A 26,706-nucleotide genomic window follows, 5' to 3' on the forward strand; every position below is an offset into this window, starting at 1 on the left:
AATAAACATTATCTCTCATATTTTCAACTCCAATATCTCAAATGGGATGGCCAGTGGATCAGGTACTTGGGAGTGGCTTGGCTGGACAGTTATGTCTAAAGGTCTCTTGTGATATTTCAGGTAGAGTCATCCAGACTGCAGTCACCTGATGGCTTGATGCATTAGCCCATTTCCAAAGTGGCTCACTCATATGGCTGGCTAGTAGTTGCTCATATTAGTGGAAGGGCCCAGTTACACTTTATGTGGACCTCTCTATGGGGTGCTGGGGTATCCTGTGTCCAGGTAGCTGGCTTATCCAAACAGGGCAGAGCTGTCAAGCATCATAATTTCTGCTACACTCACACAAGCATGGAAGAGACTACACAATTACCTGAACACTGAAAGGTGAGGGTCATTGGGTGCCATCTTGGAGGCTGTCTAACACAACAAATAAACAAATAGAGAAGGCAATAATTGTGCACTGTGGCCAGTGATGTTAAGAAAATAGAGTAAATGTTGACAGCGATTGGCAGAAAGGGGATAGCCATTTACACAGTGAAGGTGCTCACGGAAGGCCTCTTTCTAGTTGTGTAAACCAACCCAAGTTACCTACCCTATTCTAACCTTCATCTATAAAAGGGGGATAACAATCATCCTTAGCTCACAGGATCGTGTGAGGCTCCAATGGGATCAGGAGTATACAAGTTTGATTGTTATTCTGTTTTCTGCATTCAACTGGCTACATCTGTTTGCTTCCAAAGGGGTAATAACCTTAATGGAGATAGGTGGGTAGCCTCCATGATGCCAGCTTCTGAAGGGAAGTCCAAAAAACATTTGGGCAGAGACCAGAGCTACCAGGACCCAGCTGAGCTACACAAGTCAGCAAAAGAGGAAAGTGATTGCTCTCCAGCTTCCAGCTAAGAAAACACATTTGGCTGAAAAATATCTGCCAAGCTCTGTATCCTAGATGGGGCATGGATGTTGGCAGGTTTGATTATCTCTCAGAAGAAAGACAGCTCCTTCACAAAATTTCAGCCTAGTTGGTGCTGGACAGAGTATAAGAATTCTCAAATTCGCAGTTCTGGGTGTGAAAGAGAGGCACTGCTGGGTTTTGTCATTTTTCCACCCTGAATCCTTTGACAGGATATGAGAGGCAGGATCCATGCCTACAGCTCCCTCTGCCTTATTTTGACAACTGTTGTACATCTCTGAGCTTCTCACTCCTCATGTGCAAAGGGAAGCAGTTTGTCCATCAGCAAGGATAAAAATATGATAGACAGTGCTCAAGGAGGTGCAAGAAATGGGCTATGTCCTATGAGGCTGAGTAGAATAAAACTGGTTTGACCCCTCTGGGGGCCATCATGGCAATAACTTATAAGCCTTCTTAAAAAATAATATATTCTGAAGAACCAATCCCACACAAGGAATTTGTCCTGATAAAATGTGTATCAAGTCATATACAAAGAAATATTTACAAAGAAATATTTCCATAATGCATTGTTAAAGAAATGCGTAAGATAATATATATAATATAATATAATATAATATAATATAATATAATATAATATAATCTACTTTAGGAGGGAAAGATACTGATATAGACTTTGGTCAACACAGTGGTGAGTGTTCTTATTTTAAACTAGGGGTGTCGAACTCAATCAGAGAAGGGGCCAAAATCTAAAATCCAGCCTAAATCGCGGGCCGAATGGTTTACTGAACAGTCATAAACTGTCATTGTGATGGAAACGCAGCGGAGTGCAGTGATGACAGCGCGGTGCGGGCCACATTGCAAGGCCTGGCGGGACGGATTTGGCCCGCGGGCCTTGTGTTTGACACATGTGTTTTAAACTTACATCAGACAATAGAGATACGTTCTTTTTTTAGCCCACATCAAAAATTTTTAAAAACTGATCATGTTGTAGATCACAAAGACAACCTTAATACATTTCAAAGAATTATATCATGTGTATATTATATAAGAGCAATTAAATTAAATTGGAAATCAAAAAAATACCTACTAAAAAGAAAAACAACATTTGGTGAATTAAAGGGCACTCTTATGTGACCTATGGGAATTAGAGAAATCACAAAGGAAATCCTAAAGTATTTGGAACTGAAAAACTATGGGAAGACTATATACCTACAGCTAAAACAGGACATCAGAAAAGAAGTATAGCCTTAAATTATCAAAGAAATAAAGTGGCTTAGACTAGTAACTGTACCTCAATATCTATTCTCCCTCTTTCCCATAATAACAAAACTTCTGGTTTCTAGGTAGATACATGGCTGCTAGACTGAAGACCACATTTCCAAGCCTCCCTTACAGTTAGAATAGCCAGTGTTGAAGTTTTGCAATGGACTGTGAACAGAAGTAATATGTACAGTTGTCTGATCATGTCCTCAAAGTGACTTCTTGACACTTTTCACCTTCCTGCTGACACAAGTATAGATGTGGTAGCAGTAGGTTGACTATAGCATAATAAATCACTTGTTTGGTCTCTGTCCCAGGTTTCTGACACAGAGCTTCGAAAACCCCAGGAAATTTCCTGAGCATCTCTCTTATGCTAATTAAATGACTCATAGTGGGACTCTAGATATCTTCAGGAGGGAGACTGGTCACCAGAAAGACCAGGCATGTGATTAGAGGACTAGGACTTTCAACTGCCCAACCTCTGGGAAGTGGAGGAGGGCTTGATAATGAGTTTAGCCATGTGGCTGTGATTTAATCAATTGTGTCTATATAATAAAAGACCAATAAAGGCCAAGGCCCAGAGGAGCTTCCTGATTAGTATGCGCACTACTGTGCTGAGTGGGTGATGTACCCTGACTCCACAGGCCAAGTCAAGAAAGCTCAGTATCTGGAACGCCCCTAGATCCCCCTGTGGGTATCCTTTATGATAGAACAGTAATTCTACGTTCAGCACTTTCAATGAGTTCTGTGGATCATTTTAGCAAATTATCAAACCTAAGGGAGGCTGTGGGAACCTTCTGGATTGGTGGCCAGTTGTTTAGAAATTCAAGTGGCCTGGGGATCCCATTTGTAAGTGGTGTCTGAAGTGGGGGCAGTCTTGTGAAAGAGTGAGCCCGTAACTTGTGGGATCTGATGCTCACTCTGGGTAGTTAGCATCAGGATTGTATTGCAGGACACCCAGTTGGGGTGGAAATAAAATAGTGAACAACCAATTTGCCCAGCACTGAGGGGGTTCCCAGACATGAGACTTTCAGAACTAAAACCAGGACAAATCGCCCCAGGTGGTGGTTCTTCTAAAGCTATAAGGACAAGGAAAACACCTTAAAGACTGGTGGAGCACAAAACAGAAAGATCCTGAGGATTTCATGGAGCAGAACCTCCTCCTCGTAGGCCGGGACTGCGTAACTCCAGAAATTAGTATGAGAAATAAACATTTATCATGTTCAAGCCACTGTTTCTGTTAAACACAAAGACACCTACCTAGTTTGGGTACCTGGAGGTGGAGTGCTGAATGTAATAAACGTATACTTAGCATTAAGAGTCCTGGCAGGGTCATGGGCAGTGCTGACTCCGATACTGAAGATTGGAAACTTAGTAATCTTTGTTATGCAGAAACTATCGGGTCTAGTAATAATTAATGTCGTTTTTAAACATTCATTTAAAATATTGCTTGGCGTTGACTTGTATTGACATAACCTTCAAACACGTGGTATCTACAGAACGTGTGAAGTGCAATTAACAAATTTTGCTTGAAAAAGTTTGTGTTTGGTTTGGTTTTTGTTGCAAAACTAGGGCTAAGAAGATGGCGGATGAAGAGCATATTCGGCACTGCATGCTTTACGAGTTCCAATTAGGAAGAAAAGCAAGTGAGGCTGCAAAAAACATCTGTAGTGCTCTTGGTCAAGATGCAGTTAGTGCCAGAAAATGCCAGCATTGGTTTGAGAAATTTCGCGAGGGAAATTTTTCGTTAGATGACAAGAGTGGTAGAGGCCCTGTGTCCAATTTTGATCAAGAAGCTCTTCAAGCTCTTTTGGTGCAAAATCCTCAAATTACCCAACAAGAACTTGCGACAACTTTAAATTGTTCACAAAAAAACAATTTCCAATCAATTGCGTGCACTTGGCAAAGTCCAAAAGTTTGGAAAATGGGTTCCTCATGAGTTGACCGACAACAACCGTAATCAAAGAGTCACAATTTGCAGTTCGCTCCTCTCTCGTCAAAACCGTTTGCCGTTTTTAGAGCAAATTGTTACCGGAGATGAAGAATGGGTGCTGTATGTTAATTTGAAAAGACGGCCTCAATGGTTGGACAAAAATGAGGCTCCGCAGCCCACGCCAAAACCTGACTTGCATGCGAAAAAAGTGATGTTGTGTGTTTGGTGGAATTTTAAAGGAATTCTTCATTATGAACTTTTACCATCTAACCAAACCATTACAAGTGCAGTGTATAGTGCCCAATTGGAAAGGTTAGCCCAAGCTTTAAGAGAAAAAGAACCCACGCTGATTAATTGGAAGGGTGTAATTCTTCACCACGATAACGCACGACCGCATACTGCAAGAATCACTGCTGAAAAACTGCGCCAGCTGGAATGGGAAGTTCTCCCTCAACCTGCATATTCTCCTGATATTGCCCCTTCCGATTACCATTTGTTTCGTTCTTTGCAAAACTTTCTTCTTGGAAAAAAATTTAATAATGAAGAATGCCTCAAAAATGCATTGACCGAATTTTTTGCATCAAAATCACAAGAATTTTACAACAGAGGGATTAAAATGCTTCCTGAGCGTTGGGCACAAGTAGTAGAAAACAACGGCAACTATATTGTTGATTAAATTTTGTTGTATTGTTTAAATAAATTCGATTTTAAAAAGTATTAGAAAACGACATTAATTATTACTAGGCCTAATAAATATTTAGCAATAGAAATTCTCTACTTTGGAAGATAAACTATATGGTCACTGAAGCTAGGGGAACATACATTCAGTGACTCCTGAACATCACTGGGATTAGTGGTGCCAACCCCTGTAAAGTAAAAAATCTGCATATAACTTTTGACCCCCCAAAAAACTTAACTATAGTTGTCCCCCGGTGTCCATGGAGGCTTGGTTCCAGGAACCACCCACCTCTCCCTCTGGTACCAAAATTCATGGATGCTCAAGCCCCTTATATAAAGTGGCATAGAACAATATATAAAGCCAGCCCTCCACAACCAAAGATCCCCAACTATGGACCAAAAATACTATTTTTGAGCTATAATTGGTTGTATTAATAGGTTCAAAACACAGAGATATGGATGGCTAACAGTATATTTATTGAAAAAAAGATGCAACTAGTTAACTGCCACTAAGTTGAAAGACAAAATAATGAGCAAGGCACATAGGAAAATTTTTAAAGTAACACAGAATTCTTCAGGTTTAAAAGTCTATTTCTAAACAAGAGAGCTGCAATGAATGTTTGACCAAAAATTGATTTGCCATGGACCAGCAAGAAGTGGGTTCCAAAAGCATTTTTGTCCACAAAAAGAGCAGATGTGGCCAGGAAGGATACTGGACAAGAAAAAAAAATCCAAAAGTGATGTCAGGAACATAAAAAAATGATGGAAAGAGAGAGTCAGAGCCTGCTAGATGGGCAATGGGGAGCATTTGCTATTCTGTCCTTCACCTTCTCTGTCCAAATGAGATTTTTGTTTGTTGGTTTTCCAGCTCCTACTTCAGCATTGCATGTTGGCTTCATGACAGCTTCATAACTTACCTTGTAATTTTTAAGTACCATGAGGAACCACATTTAGACTTGATGGACGGGACTATGCATTACCCAGAGATCCGATAGACTTTTAGTTAGATTCAGTAACTACAACGAGCTTTTGTGTTGTCTCCTTGGACTGTGGCAGAGACAGTTTTGTTCCAGGATCCATCCCTTTTAGCCCATAGTATTAGATCCCTTGATTTCTAGCTGGACATGTGGCTTCTCAGAATAAACACCAAATTTGCCTGTCTCTCTAGTGTGGCCAGGAGACTCAGTTTTGGCTAATGGGATGTGAACGTGCAACTTACATGTCTTATCTTCAAGGGAGGAAATCATTTCTTATTCCCTTCCTCTTCGTGCTGTGGGAACATAGAGATAGATTATCTTGCATCAGGTAGATAAGAGCAATGCTCTATATACAACAAAACAGAAGGATCCCAATTCCCTAAGGCTTTGGCAAAGCATAATTACCATACCAGCCCTGAATTTTTATGTGTGAGAAAATAAACTTTCATCTTACTTAAGCAACTGTTATTTTCCATCTCTGCTATATACAGCCAACTCTTATAATGATGAATAATATAAGAAATACTGAGAATACATGAATTATGCATTCACTTTTAAAGCTAGAATATGCAAGAAAATAGAAGGAACTAAAAATAACAGCAGAAATTAATAAAATAGGAAAAAGTAGAAATTTTGACAAGAAGTTTTGACAAAGAAGTTAGCTCTCTGAAAATACTAATTATGTAGATAAACTTTCTACAAGCTTGATCAAGAAAAAGAGATGAGACACAAATATTAGTCTCATTCAGCCATAATTAAAATACAACAAAATTCGGCTTTTCATCATAACATTACTAGAAACAATTTTAGGTTGACATAAAACATAGATAAAAGGAGAATTTTTGATAAAATTATAAACTACCATAATTGACACAAGGAAAAATAAAAAGACCTGAATATATCAGTAAGTATTTTTTTTAGGACTCTGATTTTTAGAGAGAGAGGAAGGGAGAGGGAAAGAGAAAAACATCAATGTAAGAGCAAAACATTGATCGGCAGCCTCCTGCATGCCCCCTACCAGAGATCAAGCCCCAGTTGTGGGCATGTGCCCTGACTGAAAATCAAACTGGCAACCCCTAGATGCCCAACCCACTGAGAAACACTGGTCAGGGGTCAACAACTATTTTTTTATTGAATCATTTGTAGAAGTTCATCTACACCCAAACATATACCAGACCCAGTTTTATAATCAAATTCTCCAAACATTTGAAGAACAGAATATTTCTGTATTATACAAATTCTTGCAGGGAAGAGGGGAAAAAAAGGTACCAGCCCATTTTATGAGACTAGATATCCCTTGATTCTAAAATTAGATGTGGATAACTAATGAGTCAGCTGTACTGTGGTGACAACCCAACAAATCTCTATTGCTTACAAAAACAAGCATGTATTCCTCATGTATATTACACATAGGCTATATGGCCTGCCATGTCCCAGACTGCGTCTCTGTTCCATGTGGGCCCAGGCCAAAGGAACTTCCTCTATGTGGAATGGGCCCATTTCAGGGCGGAGGGAGCCAGAGAGGTAGTAAAATAGTTGTAATGCCTCCTTTAAAATCTCTTGGTTTTAGCTTGGGACTGACACAGAGTTACTCTTACACACATTGGTCCAGGCATGTCATATGATCAAACTTGACAAAGGGCATGGAAATTCCAGCTACAGATATGCAATGCCTGTCATATTGACAACATACAAATCTGTTATAATCAAGGTAAAATTAAAAAATTATTAACAGAATATAATCCATAGATAAGAAAAGTATGGGCCAATTCACTTATAAATATTAATGTGAATATACTAAAAAAAATAGTCAATTAAGTCCAAATTTTTAAATTATAAAATATGGTAAAAAAAATTATAGAATTTGCTCCATAAATTTATACCAGGATGGTTAGAAGTCAAGAAAATTTAGCAATGTGATGTACCACATTGGCATATTAAAATATAAAAACATTAGCTCAATAGTTGCAGGAAAAAGTATTTCAATAAAACTGAAAGTCATTCCTACAATTTTAGCATGAGAAATTGTTTTCTTAACCTAAAAATGTATCTATAATAATAATAACTATAATAAACATAGTACTTCTGGTTAAATTTCAAAGAAATGTCCATAGAAATTCAAAACACACATGCACCTATTATTTCCCCCTTCTGTTCTTCTAAAGGTATTAGTCAATCCAACAGGCAAAGAAAAAGAAGAAATACAAGGATTGGCACAAGGCTTGGAAAAGTAAAAAGCAAAATTGTCACTATTTGCCTACAATTATATTGCTATCCTGAAAATCCCAGAGAATCTAAAAACTACTAGAACAAATGAAATATTTTGGTTCACTTGCTTACTTTAAGTTCAAATTTTTCAAATAGAACTAGTTATTTTATATACTAAATATAGCTGATTAGAAAATGCATAGAGAACTTTAAAAAAAAAAATGGTATTCAGCCTGACTGTGTGGCTCAGTGATTAGCAGGAAGTCATGATTCAATTCTCGGTCAAGGCACATGCCCAAATTGTGGGCTCGATCCCTAGGGGCATGCAGGAGGCAGCCAGTCAATGTCTCTCTCACCATAAATGTTTCTATGGAACTTGTGCTAATTCCAAAATTCAATGTGAGCAAAAATCCAACTATAGCCAAGGCAATTCTGAAAAATAACAAGAAACAGGGTAGGATTACCTTCAAAGAAAGGAAAGACAGGATTAAATTATAATAACTGAGGCAGAAAGGCAATGGTGCAAGAATAAAACCATAGCCGGTGGGACAGAATAGAGCACAAAAGCAGATCTATGTAAGTGAATGCAATATATGAGAGCATTATGTATCTCTATAGCTATTCCAGAGCTTGGCAATTTGACTTCTGTGTAAAATAAAATTACACCTTTATGCCACATATAATTTTTAAAATTGCAGATGGATTAGAAGCCTAAATGTGAAAATAATTTTAGAAGAAAATGTATACTTCCATTGTAAACTCAAGTTTGGGAAATTTTTCTTAAGCAAGAGAGAAAAGCACAAACCATAAAGGAAAGATTGACAAATTAAAACCTTCTCTATAAAAAAGGGATACTGTAAAGAAAGTGAAAAGACTGGACAAAGTGGGCACAACTGTTTATAATGCATGTAGAGAATCAAGAATTAGTTCCCGGAGCATGTAAAGAACACCTACAAGACAATAAGAAAACACAGAGTCTTCAAATTTGATCCCCACGTCAAAAGTTACAATAATAGCAGGTGTCCAAAATTGCAGGTGCTAATTTTTGACCAAGCTATTTCTTACTCGGGCACCTTTATACTCCAACACAATGAAGCTCAATTTGCTGGGAGCTGACAAATGCCCACATCAATCAGAAGTGGACAGGGGTTTGCGATAAGATTCGAAATGGAGTAATTTGGCATTGCTGGAGGACAGATAGGGTGAGATAGAACAAGCAGATATGGGAAAGGAAAAAGCAGTGAGGAAGGCATGGTTAAAATAAATATACAAACAAACAAGTAAACCCAGACTCCAGGGAAAGATGAGAGAGTGGGCTTATTGACAGAGGCACATGAGGATCAGTAAGGTCATGAAGGACATCTCTGCTCAAAGCCAGGGGAAACTGGTTTAGCAGTAGTGCGGTAAGGAGAAATTCCAGAGTCTGAGTCAACAGTGAAGTCAACATAAACCAAAAGTGGGATGTCACTATCAGACAGGCAAAAACCACCCTGAGCCACATCATTGGGAGAAGCATATTCATAGGAAAGAAAGTTAGAACTATTCCTTTTCCTCACTAATCAGCTCCACTTGGGAATGGTGCTCCCTTCCAGACTTCTCACTATGGGGAGGACATCTATGAAAATTGCTTTCCCATCAACAAAAGGTTGAAAGCCATTCCCATTAAGTAACTATATATTGTAAACCTACTGTTTGTTTATCAAACAATAATGATCAAGACATGCACAGTCTCCGCCCCTATAGGTTAGGCTGTGGTAGAAGGGGGCAAATGGGGAGAAAGTTAAAAAACACTTCATTGGGATATGTGCCTTTTATGATAGAGGAATTTGTAAGGTGCCATGAAAGCAAGGAGAGGCTTTGTATCAGTCAGCTTAGACTAAGTTTTGCTGTAGTAACAAACAGTCCCTAGATTCCACTTATTTATAACCACAAATATTTAGTTTTTGCTCTTCTTGATGTGCTTTATGGGTCAACTGTGACTCTGCTCCACCTGATCTTTATTCTAGAACCCAGAATGGAGGACCAGTCTCTATGCCAATCTTATGCAGAGTGAAAAGCTCAATGGCAGAACCATGCAATGATTCTTAAAGCTTCTGATCGGAAGTGACACACATAGTTTTTATTATGTTTAATTGGACAAAGCAGGTCACATGGCCAGCTCTTGTGGCAACTAGGTGGAAAGTAAAATCCTCTTGTAGAGGTGGGTCCAATGGGGAAAAGCTCAGGGGGAAAAAAGAGGCAACCAATATTTTGGAAAAGAAATGAAATCTTTCAGTTTCAATTCTTATAAAGAGTATAAGAAAAAATAAATGCATATGTTCAGCAAAAGACACAAATGTTCATGGCAGTATTACACATAATAGGCAAAAATTGAAACCAGCTGAAATGCCCATTAAGCATAGAATGGATCAAAAACGTATGGCATCATCATAAAATGGGTCATACAATGGAATAACATACGGGGGGTGGGGGGGAGAGTGAGCTACTACCACATGCAACAACACAGTTGAGTGCAAGGAGCCAAATATAAAATGTGAATTCAGCATGATTCCATACATAAGAAGTTTACTAGTAAAGAAGGCAATACTAACCTATGGTGACAGCAGTTACTTCTGAGAAGGATCTAGTAAAGGAAACATGAGGGAGCTTTTGGAGTGTGGGAGATGTTTTATATCTTTACTTGAGTGGCTGTATACTTAAAATGGGTCTACTTAAGTGTATATAAGTTACCTTAATTTAGAAGGAAAAATCTGAACCACAGACCACTGAGCTGGAGAGGTGGGTCCTCTCAGTGATGGCTTGCCAGAGGCAAGTATTTATGAACTACAGCCTGAAAAGTGAGCAGTTCTCCAAGAGGATCAGAGGTCTAGACTGCAGAATAAGGGACCTGTCTACATGAACACTGGGACCAGAGGTGTCATGGCACAGCTAAGACATCACAGTGCTTTCTGAAAGGCATATCCTCTGCCAAGGGAAGTGCTGGGAGCTGTGATTGGACCAAACACTGCAAGTCTTAAGGGGCATATCATGTGAAGATCCTGGGGAAGCCACTGGACGTTCTCAAACAGGGAAATGCCATTTAAGAAGCTGGCATTGAGAAACAATTCTTCATTTTAGAAGAACTGCTCTGCCTACAGTAAAAATTAAGTTGAAAAGGCTAAACAGAAGCCGGGAGGCCAGGGAGCAGGCTGCTGCATTTGTCTAACCAAAGAAGAGAGAGGTCCAAACAGAGTAACTTGTAGTAATGACCACATGCCTTTTTGTCTCATTTTCTATGCTAATTAATTATGGAGATGAAGAGAAGGAACCATATTCAAGAGACATTTAAGAGGAAGAATTGATAGGACTGCAAGATGTTATGTGAGGAACAGCTAAAGAAAGCAGAGTCTACCAGTAATCCCACTCTTAGGAATATGTCCCAAGAAACTAGAAACACCAATCAGAAAGGATATATGCACCCCTATGTTCATAGCAACACAATCTACAATAGCTAGAATTTGGAAACAGCCTAGGTGCCCATCAGCAGATGATTGGATCAAAAACCTATGGTACACCTACACAATGGAATACTATGCTGCCATAAAAAAGAAGGAATTCTCATCATTTGCTGCAACCTGGATAGAATTAGAGAACATCATGCTGAGTGAAATAAGCCAGTCAATGAAAGAGAAATACCACATGACCTCACTCATTTATAGATATTAAAGAACATTATAAACTGATGAACCAAAAGACAGACATAAAGAGAGTAAAGCAACAAGCAGACTGTCAAATTACAGCGGGTAGGGTAGGGAGATCTGGGGGAGATAAGAGATCAACCGAAGGACTTGTATACATGCATATAAGTACAACCAATGGATACAAAACTCTGGAAAGGGAGGGTAAATATAGGAGGGGGGGCAATGTTAAAATATGTACACAGATAATAATTTAATTTAAAAAAAAAAAAGAAAGAAAGAAAGAAAGAAAGAATGTCTAAGTGGGGTGCAGCCATGGCCTTACAGCCCAGAGTGGAAGGGTGTGAATCTTTAAGAATACCATCTGCACCACTTCCGCCTCCATGTGTAAACTACTTGTAACCAGGTATAAAGGATTAAAGGAATTTCTCAGCAACTGCCAATAAAAAAAGAAAAAAAAGAAAAGAAAGCAGGGTCTATTCATTCTGCAGGGGAATATGTGAAGCCAACCCAGAAGCAGAAATGATTGGGTAAAGCCAGTCAATGAGCAAAGTCACAAAAAAGTGCTATCTCCCATTGGTGCTCCCTAGTCAGGGTACGGACCTCGCCAGAAGAGCACCAGGAAGTGCCCTCCTGATACTGGATGATCACCTTGCAAGGATCCTGTGAAGAGGATCCAAGTGAAGGTTGGACCAGCTGGCCTCCAAGGTCCTACAATGCTAACAGGCCTATGAACAACAGGCAGTTCATCTGTCTCCTCTGAGACTAGCTCTTTCAACACTTTAGCTCTGGCCCCCGACTATATCTGCCACAACTCACACACGCTGATCTGGGCTCTCTGCCCAAAATGTGTCCATCACCCCACCTGTCTTAATCCCTATATCTCCATGAACTTGTCAGGGTATATTTTAATTATCTTTTCTGTGTTCATCAACTCCTGGGAGACTGTGATATGATACATCATATCAGGGATCATGTCTGGCTCATTTTCATTTCCAAGAACCTATCACCTGGTCAGGTGCTATTGAGTGGATGAGCAGACGTAGCTGGCTTTTAAAGTTGCACAGCATTCCATTTTATGAATGTACCAGTGTGAAGCTGTTCACCCCAGCAATACTGAAATCAGGTAGACTGGGGGGATGTAGCACAGAGTATCATAAGAGCCCCTTCATTTATCTTTTTTTTTTTTCTGGTGAGGGGTATCCATCAAAAAGACCATAATTTGCCTTTTGAATTGTTCCTAGGAGTGAATACACACTTACGAACATAAATTGAGAACTTTTCTCCTTTAAAAAAAATGTAAAGCAGGACTGAGTTCTTGGTAAGTAATGTAGGCTTTTAGAATTCAACATCTCAGTGGGAAATGCAGGTCTCAGTTCCTCTGACTGACAGCTCCTAATGACAGTAATAAGCCAATGTGCCCCCACAGGCCAAACAGATGTTTTGAGTTGACAAAGGGGACCAACACTGCCCTAGTAGTTATCGCTCTGTTTTCTAACTGCTGAACCCTGTTTCAAGGCCTCAGCTGTAATATGTATGTGCGTTATCATCAAATAAATGAATGTACAGACGACAGGAACATGCAGCCCAATAAAATCAGAAAGAGGATATTCTCAATGTGCAGATGAAGGCAGATAGGAGTTCTGACTGCTTCACTAAAATACTTCAAAGCAAATTCAGAATGAACTGGAGTGGAGGGAGATGGCGAACAAAATAAGAGAGGAATGTAGCAATTAAAGTTAATTACTCTTGTTACCATGGTAGCAACCCAGAACAAGGAGAGTTAAACACATTCAAGGTGAATCCCAAACAGCGCTCTGTGCTTTCCTTCACCAAGTACCTGAGAGCAGACAATTATTTAACAAACTTAAACTCCATTGTTAACCCCATTTACCCCAAAGACAAGCTTCCTCTTCGATCAGTTCCAGACTGTAACAGAACAAAGTGTTATCTGAATCCTAAGATCTCATACTCATATTTGCACTGGCCATTCTTTTAGGATAGCCAAGCAGGTGGATATTGCTTGGGGTCCCCCAGAAGCTGACCTTGAGGTAAGAATTCAAGTGCAAGTAGTTTATTCAGAGAGGGAGGAGGGAGAAAATGAGGCTCTCATCCTCATCCCCCAACACACACACACACACACACACACACACACACACACACACACCTGACAGTCCTCCTCCCTGAGACTCCCCGAAAAGTCTCTCACAGAAGGTCCAATGTCACCTGAGATTTCTATCTGACCCTCCCCAATGACTCCAATCCAGGTGGCTGACCTGGACATCCCTCAGGTCATGTATACCCTGCTGCTGTCACTACTCTGGACTTGTTTATATCTGGACTTGTGTGCCCCTCATTCTCTTGCCAGCAGTGAAGCCACTTTCCTTCCTTTCTCCTCTCCTCCAGTAGAGGGATCTCACAGCAGAGTTGGTGTAACTCCTAAGGTCTAGCATTATTATGAATTTTTTTTTTACACACCTAGAATTTTTTCACCCACCTGTTCTAGAAAACATACATGCTCAGAAAATGATTGACTGAGGAGAGGGGACAATTTATATTGTACCTGGAACACCCTACTCCCCAGGCCTGTGGCATAAACTAACAAGTTGGCTACCTGCTTTCTTTTCCTGTGATGAATTCTCTCCCAGGCATCCATATGCTCTTACCTAAGCCCTCCTGCTTCTTTTGAACCTGCCTAAAGATCATCAGACATGTTTAATCCCAAATGTGAATCATGTTTAATTTCTTTTGTAGGAGACTCCTAACATCCATGAAATCAGCAGCAATCCTGAGAATTTGTTAAAAATGCAAATTCTCAGGCCCAACCACCCTTCATAGAAGCTGGCTTTTAAGGAGCCCTCCAAGTAAAACATTATACTAAGGGAAAGACTCCAGGCACAAAAGTCATTGTATAATTCCTTTTATATGAAACTAGAGGCCTGGTGCATTAAATTCGTGCACAGGGGTGGGAGGGGAGGAGTCCCCTCAGCCCAGCCTGCACCCTTTCCAATGTGGGAGCCCTCGAGGGATGTCTGACTCACAATCCAGGACTGCTGGCTCCCTACTGCTCACCTGCCTGCCTTCCTGATTGCCCCTAACCACTTCTGCCTGCCAGCCTAATCACCCCCTAACCCAGGGGTCTTCAAACTTCTCTCATTATGAGAATCACCTGGTGGAGGTGTTAAAACACAGATTCCCGGATCCCAACTATAAGAAGTGCTATCAGGAATCTGTGTTTTAACACCTCCACCAGGTGATTCTCATAATGAGAGAAGTTTGAAGACCCCTGCGCCTAACCACTCCCATGCCACCTTGATTGATGTCTAACTGCTCCAAAATTTGTGCACCAGGTCTCTAGTAGAGAATAAAACCCTGAATCTCTCCTTTCCCTCCTCTGATCTACTGTCATCAGCCAAACTCAAGCAAAAGCCACAGAATACCAGAGCCAGGTAATGAAATCCATGACGTCAACCTGACATGCCACAGGGCACAATGGAAATGTGTGCAAACAGAACTAGGGGAATGGATGAGCCAGCCAAACACAGACTAACCAGCATCTGACCCAATTTTAGCCAGTTTTCTTCAAAGGCCGAATAAATCCCCCTTTCAAAGTGTGTGCAGGAAGATGTTCTCAAATGCAGCAAACACTGAGAATCCTAAGAAGCTAGAGGACAGAATTCTCAGAAGCTAACCTATTAGCCACAGCAGCAAGCAGAGAAAGCTTTCATTCAAAGCAGTCTCCCTGCCCTGGCCAGTTTGGCTCAGTGGTTGTGGGAAGCAACCAGTTGATGTGCCTCTCTCACATCAATGTTTCTCTGTGTGTCCCTTTCCCTTCCTTTCTCTCTAACCAATCATACAAACATATTTAAAATAAAACCAGTCTCTCCATGATGCTGCTCTGCTACCAGCAGTCCTTTGGTTTCTGGCTGCCTCCCTGAGTCACAGAATACTTCCCACCCATAGAGAAACGAAGCACAGCCACTGCCACCTGGCACATCACCTTTGAACAATCCCAGATGCCTTTATCATTTTCCCATGGCCCTGTGTAGAGAGCAGCTACAGAGTATGGACAGGTCCAAGCCTTGGACTAATGAGAGGGCACAGTCCTCTCATAGCCACGTGCAAGTCCCAGCTTGGAGGCCAGAGCCCTCCCAGCACAATGATAGCCAACAGCTATAGCTGTAAGCTTGAACCTGTGGTCTGAACACATGCCTGAGTGATGGGGGCTTGATAGAGTTCAGGTGCATATAGTTGAGTAGGATTGAAACCCACGAGAATGTTGTAAACATCTTGACCACGCCCTTACTTTTCGCGGCATCTGCTATAAAATAAAGTCACAGCTTGCAGTCTGTGGCGCTGTCTCTCCATCAGAGAAGCAGCATCCCACCCACACCCAGCTTCCATTCTCTTGTCTGCCTTTTCTAAGCCTTTCACCGGCCCCTTTCGGGGTCACTGAACCTGGCTGAGCTGGTGTGGCACATAAGGCACCTTGGAGTTGAGTATGCCATGGCCATGCCCGGCTTACCACAGCCCTGTCCTGATTTCACCCAAGAGGTCTCTTTAAAACAGGACCCTGATTGCACATGCCTGCAAAAGCAGCGCCAGTGTGGCGCAGGACAATCTCGGTCTGCCTGGCCCACGACCACACACTCAGCTCCCATGTTGTGCAAAGGCACAGGCGAAGGTGATATCAGGCTGCTGTGGCTACGGCCACTGCTGCTGTTTAAAAGCCACCTCCCTGGGTGCCAGCCATAATTAGTTGTTCTGTCCCACTGAGGACCCTATCAAAAGCCACTGCAGGGGGTGGTTTGCCAGATCATTGCTTCTCATTGGTTCTACATTGCCAAGAAAATGACATTAATCCAGGAAAGGGAACTTTGGACTTAAACCTTGAGGAGTCACTGCAATGCAGGCCCCAGAGAAAAGCCTCCCACCGCCCAGCAAATGAAATGAGGCCGCAGACAGCCCAGAGCCGGAGCACCATCCCTTCAGCTGGGTGTTCAGCCCCCGGTTTAAGAGATTTGATTTATTAGAGTTTTTAAACATTAACCTCTTAGATGAATTTCTTAGCCAACACTGATGAATTTCACCCATCCATCATCATGCTTTAATGTGACATGGAGCTTACAAAGCACATATGTTTCAACTTTGTTCAAAATTAAGTAGAAAGGAATGAAGGGGAAATACTAGAATTTTGGTATCTTGGAGCCTGTACACAAAATACACGAACTCATATATCCTCTAAGTCCTGGCTACCTGCTATGAGAGGTAACGAGGAGGGGGACTATAACAAACATTATAGAAATACCCTCTGTCTTTTCCTCCTATTTCCCTTGAAAAGCTCTTACCCAAAACCCAATTCACAAATCACCTTTTCTTTGTGCTCTTCCCTAACCTTTGTGATCCCCTTTGAGTCTATTGCTGCTCTTTTCACACTTTGTAACTTTTATACACATCTGTTGTCTAAACTCTGCAGTTTCTGATTTTGTCACCCTGCAACCTCAGGACCTAGCATGGTACCTGGCACATAGTAGGTGCTAAATAAATGCTTATTGAATCAAGAGGCTTAGGTTCTAGTAATTCTAGCTCTTTATCCTTATATAGCTTCACCTCCTGGCATCTCAGTTTCCTTGGGTATGAGATGAGACCAACCATTTTCTATCCTGGATCCAGGGGGATCCCTGGTTTATAGCATTTTGTTGTTGTTTACAGGTTTGGGCTAACCACACCATAGACTGCATGGCTTAAACAGGCATTTATTTCTCACAGTTCTGCAGGCTGGGAAGTCCAAAATAAAAAGTGCCAGCACATGCAGGTGCTGGTGAGAGATCTCTTCCTAGCTTTTAGATGGCCATCTTCTCATTGTGTGCTCGTGTGGCCTCTCCTGAGTACATGAACAGGGAGAGAGCAAGGTCTTCCTCTTCCTACAGGGGCACCAATCCCATCACAAGGACCCCACCCTGATGACCTCATCTGAATGTAATCACTTGCCAAAGGTCCCACTTCCAAATACCGTTACACTGGGGGGTTTAGACTTCAGCATATGGATATTGTGAGCACACAAACATTCAGCCTTTAACACCTGTTTACTCCTGAAGTTTTTAGGGTCAAAGAAGATGAGTTTAAGTAAGTGTAACTGTGGACTTTAGCCATGTTAGACCACATGGAAAGAGGCAACATCCTAGGCATGCAGGAGCAACAAGTATAGCAGCAGCCTCAGTCCCTGAGCACTGACAAAGGACAGAGCAGCCATATCATCTTGGACTTTTCTGTGAGAGAGAAATAGACTTTGTCTTTATTAAATCACTGTCATTTTGAGTTTTCCTTAGAGCAGCTGAAATTCTATCCCCACTAATACAATTTCAAATGCATTTCCATTTAGTTTTTAACTCCACAACCCCACCATTATGGGGAACAAAGAAGGTCATTTTCAACCCCATTCACCTCTCCCAATATAATGCAGGTGAGTACCCAGGTGAGGTAAGCCCTAGCTTTCAATCAATAAAGCTAAAAATTATAAAAATGCCTGCAGAACTATATGCCAAAGACCTCTATTATTACCGTATCACTATGTCAAAATTGAAAGGCATGTAAGATTTCTCCAGAGAGGCCATCCATAATGCATTGCAGAGCTGTGTAGGTGTTTTATGAAATGTGTTTTATTCAATCTAGAATATACAACACTAACATTATTGAAAGAAATTGAGAGTCTGTTCATCTCCTTTTAATACGTTCATTATTCATGTTATAGTCCTTTAACAAAAAAATAAAGTCGTATACATATTCAATTTAATTTAAAAATTTTAGTTGCTATTCATCTTAGGTGTCCAATGAAGAAGAAATATTCCCTTATTATTCTTATATTAGTTTCTGACAGTTCAATTTCTCTGACTGCTATGCCTCAGACAACCTCCAGTGAAAAAGCATATAGGTAATTGCTTTGATCAAAATTTCACGCAAAATATTTTAGATTCCATGTAGATTTCAGCCTCTGAACAGAGACACATGGTACCAGAGCCCATGGAGCCAAGCCTAAGGAAAGTTTCTCCATCCAAAACATGGATGCCCAGGTCCCACTCCAGAGCATTCGGTGTAACCCATCAGGGATGCTGGGCATGGGGCAGGAACCACTGACCTACTAGCTTGATGGGGAATGGTAAAAGGGGCTCTGGACCCTGGTTTATGCCATTTTGTTGTGTTTACAGGTTTATTCAGATGTTCACTTACCATTTACTCATTTCTATATTCACAGAGTTGTGCAGCCATCACAAACAATTTTAGAACACTTAATTACTCCAAAAAGAAACTCCATATCCCTGACCTTTCAATCTCCCTCAATTTCCCCCTCACTCCTCAAGCCTTAGGGAACTACTAATCCACTTTCTGTGTCTATAGATTTGCCTGTTCTGAACATTTCCTATCAATTAAATCATACAGTATATGGTCCCTGTTTACTGGTTTCATTCATTTGACAATGTTTTCAAGGTTCACCCATGTTGTATCATATATTAGTATTTTATCCCTTTTCATGGCTGAATAATATTCCATTTATGGATATGCCACTGTTTAGCCATTAATCGGTTGATGGATATTTGAGTTGCTTTTCATTTTTTGACTACTGTGAATAATCTTGCTACAAGCGTTCATGTACAAGTGTTTCTGTGGATATATGTTTTCATTTCCTTTTACTGGAATTCCTAAATTATGTGGTAATTATTATATGTATAACTATTTGAGATACTGCCAGATTGTTTTCCAAAGTTGCTGCATCATTTTACATTCACACCAGTGGAATGTGAGGGTTCTAATTTCTCCACATCCACTCCAACACTTGTTATTATCCGTCATTTTTATTACAGTTGCCCTATTGGGCACTCCCCACCTATTTTCTATGAGATTACTAACTTCTTTTCTTTCTGAAAGCTCTCAGATTCCTTGTCCGTAAGATGAAATATAGAGAGTACTTAGTTTAACCCAAACATGGTGGGCACAGGTGAGGTCATTAATGAAATCCCAATAGCTATGATCAGGTGAGGAGTTAAAAAGAATAAGACCGGAGAAAGGGAAAAAACTCTTCAAGTCCTTTATTGTTGGCCAATGGAGGAGACATTTTCAAGGTCTACCACCTAGTCCAACCACCATCTGCTCACTTAAACACGCCGGGGCAAGTTGCTTAGTTTTTGAGCCCCAATCTTTTTCAAGTCTTTAAAAGGGGTGTGATAAGGTTTACCCTACACAGTGGAAGGTAAAGTTTAGGAGGCATCACATAGATAAACACCTGGTTCTTAACATAAAGCAGGAAACCATCAATTTTATTCTTGTTCACTTTCTTTTCCATAAGAGGAAAGGAAAGGCTCTAACAAGGAACAGCATCATGGGGTTGAGAAAGCTTGATCAAGTTGTGAATGATAAAGCACCATCTCTTTAGACTTTAAGGTCATTATAGAAAGAACTGTCACAGGCTGTTGGGACTCCTGCCTTAATTACCCCTTCAGAGACAGAGACAGAGGCTCAATAGCATATGGATCCATCCCAAGGAGGGAACTCTTTAGCTTTACATTCCCTGGGCTCAATGAGGGGAGAGAAGTCAGGTGGAAGATGGTGGTAATCATGGTCTACTGACTCTAGGCCCCACCCACAGCCTGTCACAGCTCCTTGTGGCAGGAGGTGTTCAGAACTGCAGGTAAACCTCCTCAGGACCATGGGAAGGATGTTTCTGGCTTAGGAGATTGTCCAATAATCTATTACACAGAAGTTCTCAAACTTTAAAGTGCATATGGATCAACTGAGGAGCTTGTTGCAGTGCATATTCTGATTTAGTAGGACGAGACAGAACTTAGAATTTTTTCTTTCTTTTTTTTAAATATATTTTTATTGATTTTAGAAAGGGAAAGGGGGAGAGAAATAGAAACATCAATGATGAGAGAGAATCACTAATCAGCCCATACTGAGGACCAAACCCATAACCCAAGCATGTGCCCTGACAGAGAATCGAATTGTGACCTCCTGGTTCATGGGTCAATGCTCAACAACTAAGCCACACCAGCAGGGTGTGTGTGTGTGTGTGTGTGTGTGTGTGTGTGTGTGTGTGTGTGTTATCTTTATTATTGAAAGTATTACCTATGTCCCCTTTTTTTTCCGCATTGATCTTGACTAGCTCACCCCCATGCCCCACCCCAAGCCTTCACCACTCTATTGTCTGTATCCATGTGAGAATTTTTGCTTTTTTAACAAACTCCGTGGTGATACCCATACTACTAATTAGTGTTCAAAAAACATGTTTTTGAGGAACAAGGTATTATACCTGCTCTGCTGTTGTTTTTATTATTCTATTCAAGCAAGGAAAAAACTCAGCTCTGGAAGTGCTACGAAGAGAAAAGGTGGGTACAGATTTAAAGAGAAACAGGCATTTGCTGGGGTCCTGGGATTTGCTCTGGGGCTCAAAAACTAAGTAACTTGCCCAGTCATGTTTAAGGGAGCAGATGATAGTTGGACTAGGTGGTAAACCTTGAAAATGTCAGAATAAACGACTTGAAGAGTTTTTTCCCTTTTTCGGGTCTTGCTCTTTTTAACTCCTCACCTGATATACCGTGTTTCCTCGAAAATAAGACATCCTCCGAAAATAAGACATGGCACAACTTTGGGAGAAAAAATTAATATATGACACTGTCTTATTTTTGGGGAAAGAGGGTAGCTACTGGGATAGATCAGGTGAACCGTTTACTTTATCATAATAGGTGAAAGGCATACCCCATCCCTTTATATCCAAAACCATGAAATCTTAAATATTAGGTTGAAAATTTAAAATGCACTAAAATGTATCAACTTCAATATCTTGTTATGATACTGTACTATAGTTTTATAAGATGATATCTCTATATTAATCATAATTTTAACTCTGTTATTTCATATGATTGAATGTGAATCTATAATTACCTCAGAATTAAAAGTTTAATTTTTAAAATCTACAATAAAAATAAATGATTCTAATGAGAAAGTAACCAATTCTTTGGTATATCACAATTTCCAATTCTGTGCTTTTAACAAAATTGAAAAAACAACCTAATAGATTTGTTAATTAGAAATTTATTAAAAGTAGTTTTTGGTGTTAAAAAATACTCGGAATAAAAAGTGATTCAAAGTTGTACTTTCGTGAAAATCAACTTTAGGTGTAGTAGGGGAAAAGAATGGGTTTGCTTTTTAAATATTTAGACTTTAAAACATGCCGATTTCATTTTACAATCAGGAACAAAAGTCTGGCGTATAACCATAGAAAATGTATTTGTTTCTAAGTTTCATAGCCTGGCTACTGAGAGAAATAGCTGAGGAGAAGGGCAAGGACAGAAAGGAAGACTAGAGAAAGTGGAGAAGATGATGACATGCGAAAGACCCACAGAAACAGAATAGAAAAATGACTGAGTGAGGCTAATGGGACTCGGAGGTGATGTCTCACTGCCCTTTGAAACGCTGGTTCATAAAATTGAAATGATAGTTCAGGTTCTGTTAACACTGAAAGGACTCTCAGACGGTGGTAAATTTTTAACACCCTGCCTGGGAAGGAGCTGAGTGGGAAGCCCCTGATACACAGCATTTGCCAATTTCCAACGTGTAAACACTCCCCCTGAGGCCAATTTCAGTCTACCAACATGATATCTCAACACTGGAGCGCCTGTCGGCTGGGCCGAGTTGACTGGGAGGTGGGCCAAGGCTAGGGTTCCCCTTCTCCGAGTCTCCATTTTGGCATCTAGAATCTGGGCACCAAAACCCAGTTGCTGGCTCCTGTCAACTCGGGTGCTTCAGAAAGGGGAACACCAGGCTGGACTCATGAGGAGAAAGGCCTGGGAGGTAAGGGCAGGGCTTTGGAATACCCTGCATCATCCTACAGCCTGGGGCTCGGCAAGCGGAGGAGTCCCTGAGCCAAGTTAACTGCGCTTTCCACCAGGCAGCCTGTCCTGGCGTGCCCACTGAACTGTCACTGCCGAGGAGCCCGGGGGGGAATGGGGCGTGGGAGACAGGGCCGAGGCACAGACACAGGGATGAATCTCTCTATGAGACCCTTCTGTCCCCAGAACCTGGTCAAGCCCCAAAGAGAGGAGCAAGGAGGTGTAAATCCCTTAAGGCTGGGATTTACATGAATCTGTAAATTTGCTCCCATGAATACAGAACTGGCTTAAATAGACAGGAACACAGGCTCTCCCCGTACTGGGTCTGGAATCTGAAATCAGGGTGACTGGGGCTGTGCTCCTCCAAGGGCTTCAGGGGAGGGTCCTTCCTACTCCTCAGCTTCTGGGGCTCCTGGCCACATCCCTTCAATCTTCATGTTGATCCTTTCCATCCTCGCAGAACATCTCGTGCATAATGACCTCTCCCCGCCCCACTGTTCACCTGCCCACTTCCTGGTGATTAGGAGCCCCCATCCCTGGATTTGGTGGCCACTTCCGACTGATCACATGTTCCTGGCCCCGTCAGATGCCCATTTCCGGCTGTACCCACTTCCGGCTGTTCACATGCCTGCCTGTTAAGGTGCCCACTTCTGGCTATGCCCACTTCCGGCAGAACACGTGGCCCTGCCGCCCTATTCAGGTGCCCATCTCCAGCTGTGCCCACATCCAACTGCTCACTTGAACCTGTCCCCTTGTTCAGGTGCCCACTTTTGCCTCATCGTGGGGCTCCGCACCCTTGGCCGCTGGTGGAGCCACCTGTCAGCTGGGCTGAGTTGACTGGGAGGTGGGCCAAGGCTAGGGTCCTCTGCTCTCCCTCTCTGAGCCTCAGTTAAGAAGACACAATCAGTTCTCCTCAATCAGTATGAACCAGCTCCAGGATTCTAGTCCCTCAGAGATCATTTTCTCCAACCTCACCATTTCACAGATTATACAACTAAAGCCAAAGGGGAAGAGTGCCTTGTCCACATTTGCAGAGGTTGCAAGTGGCAGAGCTGAAAGCAAAACCCATGAAATACAAACTTTAAGTCCTGAGACTAATGGTTTTCTAACATATTCTCCACTTTCATCCTTATTAATAACCTTGGTTTTAAAATACATTTCACACTTCCAGCCTCCCTTACAGCTAGGGGGTGGCCATGTAGACCACGTCTGAGGCAATAACATGAAAACAGATTAGTATTTTTCTAACCAAAAAGAATATAATTAGCCTGCACACACCTTTAACTTTTCCCTATCTTCTTGCTACCCTGCAACCAGAGGATAAAATTTTCGTAACGATGGTAGACAAAGTAGTTAGAGGGTGTTTGGATTCCTGGTAAGCTCTTCAAGCAGCTCCATCAACTCTGTGCTTATTACGTGAAAGAAATCAACTTCAGCTTCTTTAAACCACTGTAGTCAGGTTTCTGTTACATGCAACCAACTGCAATCCCAGCTGCCGGACAATCCTTTGTCATCATCGGTGGTCAGGGGAACAAGTTAGAAACATCTGACTTTGATGGCTAAAATAAGAATTTGTTTCCCCATAGAATTCTATGGTTTGTATGTGTGTAAGGAAGTGATTTACATTTTGGCAACTCACTTTGGAACTTTAGAAGAATCAGTTCCTTTGACTGTCAGCAGCTGTCTGATTGCCTTATAGTCATTCTTTGAAAGATTGGGCCTACTATATTTAGTTGGAATTAGTGTTATTCTGTATCCTTTGCAAAAATAATTTAAAAAATCAGATTCCAGTCTGGAGAATCCAGCCTCAAGAACCCAAAAACTGAGAAGAGAGAAGGTAGCATAGGTAAATGTCCTAAGAGAAAAGGGCCAGAACCCAGAGACAGCTTGAAGACGTGTAGGGAGAGAGACAGCTGAAGGAAGACGATGTATTTATTTAGCCGGGAGAGGAGACAATGAGTAGGGGATGAACTAGGGGACATGGGGGTGGCCTTCAAACATGGGAAGGACTGACATTCAGGAGACATTTTATCTGGAGTGGAGAACTAGATCTAATAGGTGGAAATTTCAGGCAGGGAGACCAATTTTCATTGAAAACAAGTTGGAAATATTTTTTAAAATCAAAACTACCCAACAATTGGGACAGAATTCCTTATAATACAGTGAGTTCTCCATCACTGAGACATTTAAGCAAAGAATGAGTAACTATTCAAGTATTCTGTAATGGAATTTCTGGATTCTGTAGGAAATTAAACTAGAAAACCTGTTTCCTTCCAGCTCAAAAATGTTATAATTCTAGACAGCAGCCCCTGAAGGACAGCATCAAGTCCCTTCTCAGCAATTCGTGCCAAAAATTTTCTAGTTAGCAATTCATTCCTTTGGTACTAAAGTACCACTTAAGACAAAAACTATACTTTAAGCTGTTTTCAGTTATGATCACATCCGTGTGAATAAATCTATGTGGTTCTTTCCCAAGAATAGGTTTCCATGTTGGTTGACAAGAGGGATAACATGGTCCTGACCTGTGAACACAGCCATATTTGGAAGTCACTGAGAAGGAGAGAAAAAAGGATGCTCCAAGGACCAAGTTCACAATCTTGTATACCAACACACAAACTTTGGTTTGAAACTCCATTCTAATTTCCACCCCGTGGTCCAGTTCATGTGCCAATTACTCTCAGTGTTTCTTTAATCCGAGGGTGGTTAATGAGCACCAGACCAGGCTCTCAACAACTACACACAAGCTTGCCCACTCCACAATTGCCAGCCAGCTGTGCTGATGAAATTAACTTGCTCAGCTGGCCCTCCAAATAAAGCCATTTAAAGAGCGCAATGTACCACAGAAAGCAATTTGTTTCTTTTAAGATTTAGTACCCCACGTGAAGATTGATTTTGATTTGCAAGACAGAAGCTACTGCAAGGTGAATAATTTTAAGTTTAACATATTCCTCCTCTCAGGAGCCAAATGCATTAAAATTAGGTGCAAAGTGCTTCTAATTTGTCAATCACTCCTTGGATAATTCTGTTGCTGCATTGTCAGGGAAATTGCCCAAGAGACCTGGCTTTCGGCTCCTTTTATCTCCACTATTCTTTTACCTTGAGTTTGGCTGCAGTATGCAAATGTGTCTCTACCTCCAGGGGTTGGGTGAAGAAGGATCTAGGATAAAGACAGCCTGAAGCCTACATTAAGTTTGTTAGGAGGTCAGAGGTGTGACAGGTCTCTTAAGTTTTGTCACACACTGAGTTGTAGGACAGGACACTCAACGGAACAGCTGACAGAAGGCATCAGCCTAGGGATCCTGCTTGTCCTTTCTGTCCTCTGGAAAGCTCATACCACTGAGGGTCTGTTCTACATCAGACTCTGCTCAGCCTCTGAGCACACAGATGACCAAGGACAGATCCTGCCCTTGAGGAATTTAACATCAGAGAGGAGAAAACCAGAATTACTCCTGCAGGAAGACAAGTGCTGTGTTGGGGGTAAGCACAGCACACTCTGAGCCCCTTGTGAAGGAACCTCTTCCAGCCTGAATCACACAAGGCCTCTGAGGGAAAGATGTTCTTAGAGAACGAGCAGTGAACCAGCCAGTGCCCACCACAGACCCTGTAGCCCAGGAACTCAATGTGGGTAAAGAAATTCACTGCCCAAGAACTCAAAGGGACGCTACACTGTTATCCTGAGCACGCCCACTGCTGTTGAAGTAGATGGCACCCAGACCTGACTATTATATATACATGACTCCCAGCTCCTGCATGGCCTGGATCCTGGCAACTAGTGGCCTCACCTGTGAGATCCCTAGCCTGGGCTCCACGCAGGCCAGGAGGAGAACTGATGCCTGCAGGAGGGGATCTGGACTTCAATGAGGACAATACTGATGGGAACTGTGGTACTAAGGGTCTTGGTAACTGTAAAAAAAAAAAAAAAAAAAAAGAAAAAAAAAGAAAAGAATGAGCAGTGAACCAGACTACCCAGTTGGCGTGGGACACTTTCAGAGGAAGAACATCTATAAAGAGCATGTGTTATCACACCTGGCATTTGTTGGGTACTCCTGGCATTCCACCCACTAAACAAGATACTTCACAGGCATTTTCTCATTCAGTTCTCACAATAACACCATGCTCTATCACAAGGTAGGGACTATCATTACCTCTATTATACAGATGAGGAAATGGAGGCATGGAA

This window comes from Pipistrellus kuhlii, unplaced genomic scaffold (assembly GCF_014108245.1).
Source record: "Pipistrellus kuhlii isolate mPipKuh1 unplaced genomic scaffold, mPipKuh1.p scaffold_m20_p_6, whole genome shotgun sequence".
Lineage (NCBI taxonomy): Eukaryota > Metazoa > Chordata > Mammalia > Chiroptera > Vespertilionidae > Pipistrellus > Pipistrellus kuhlii.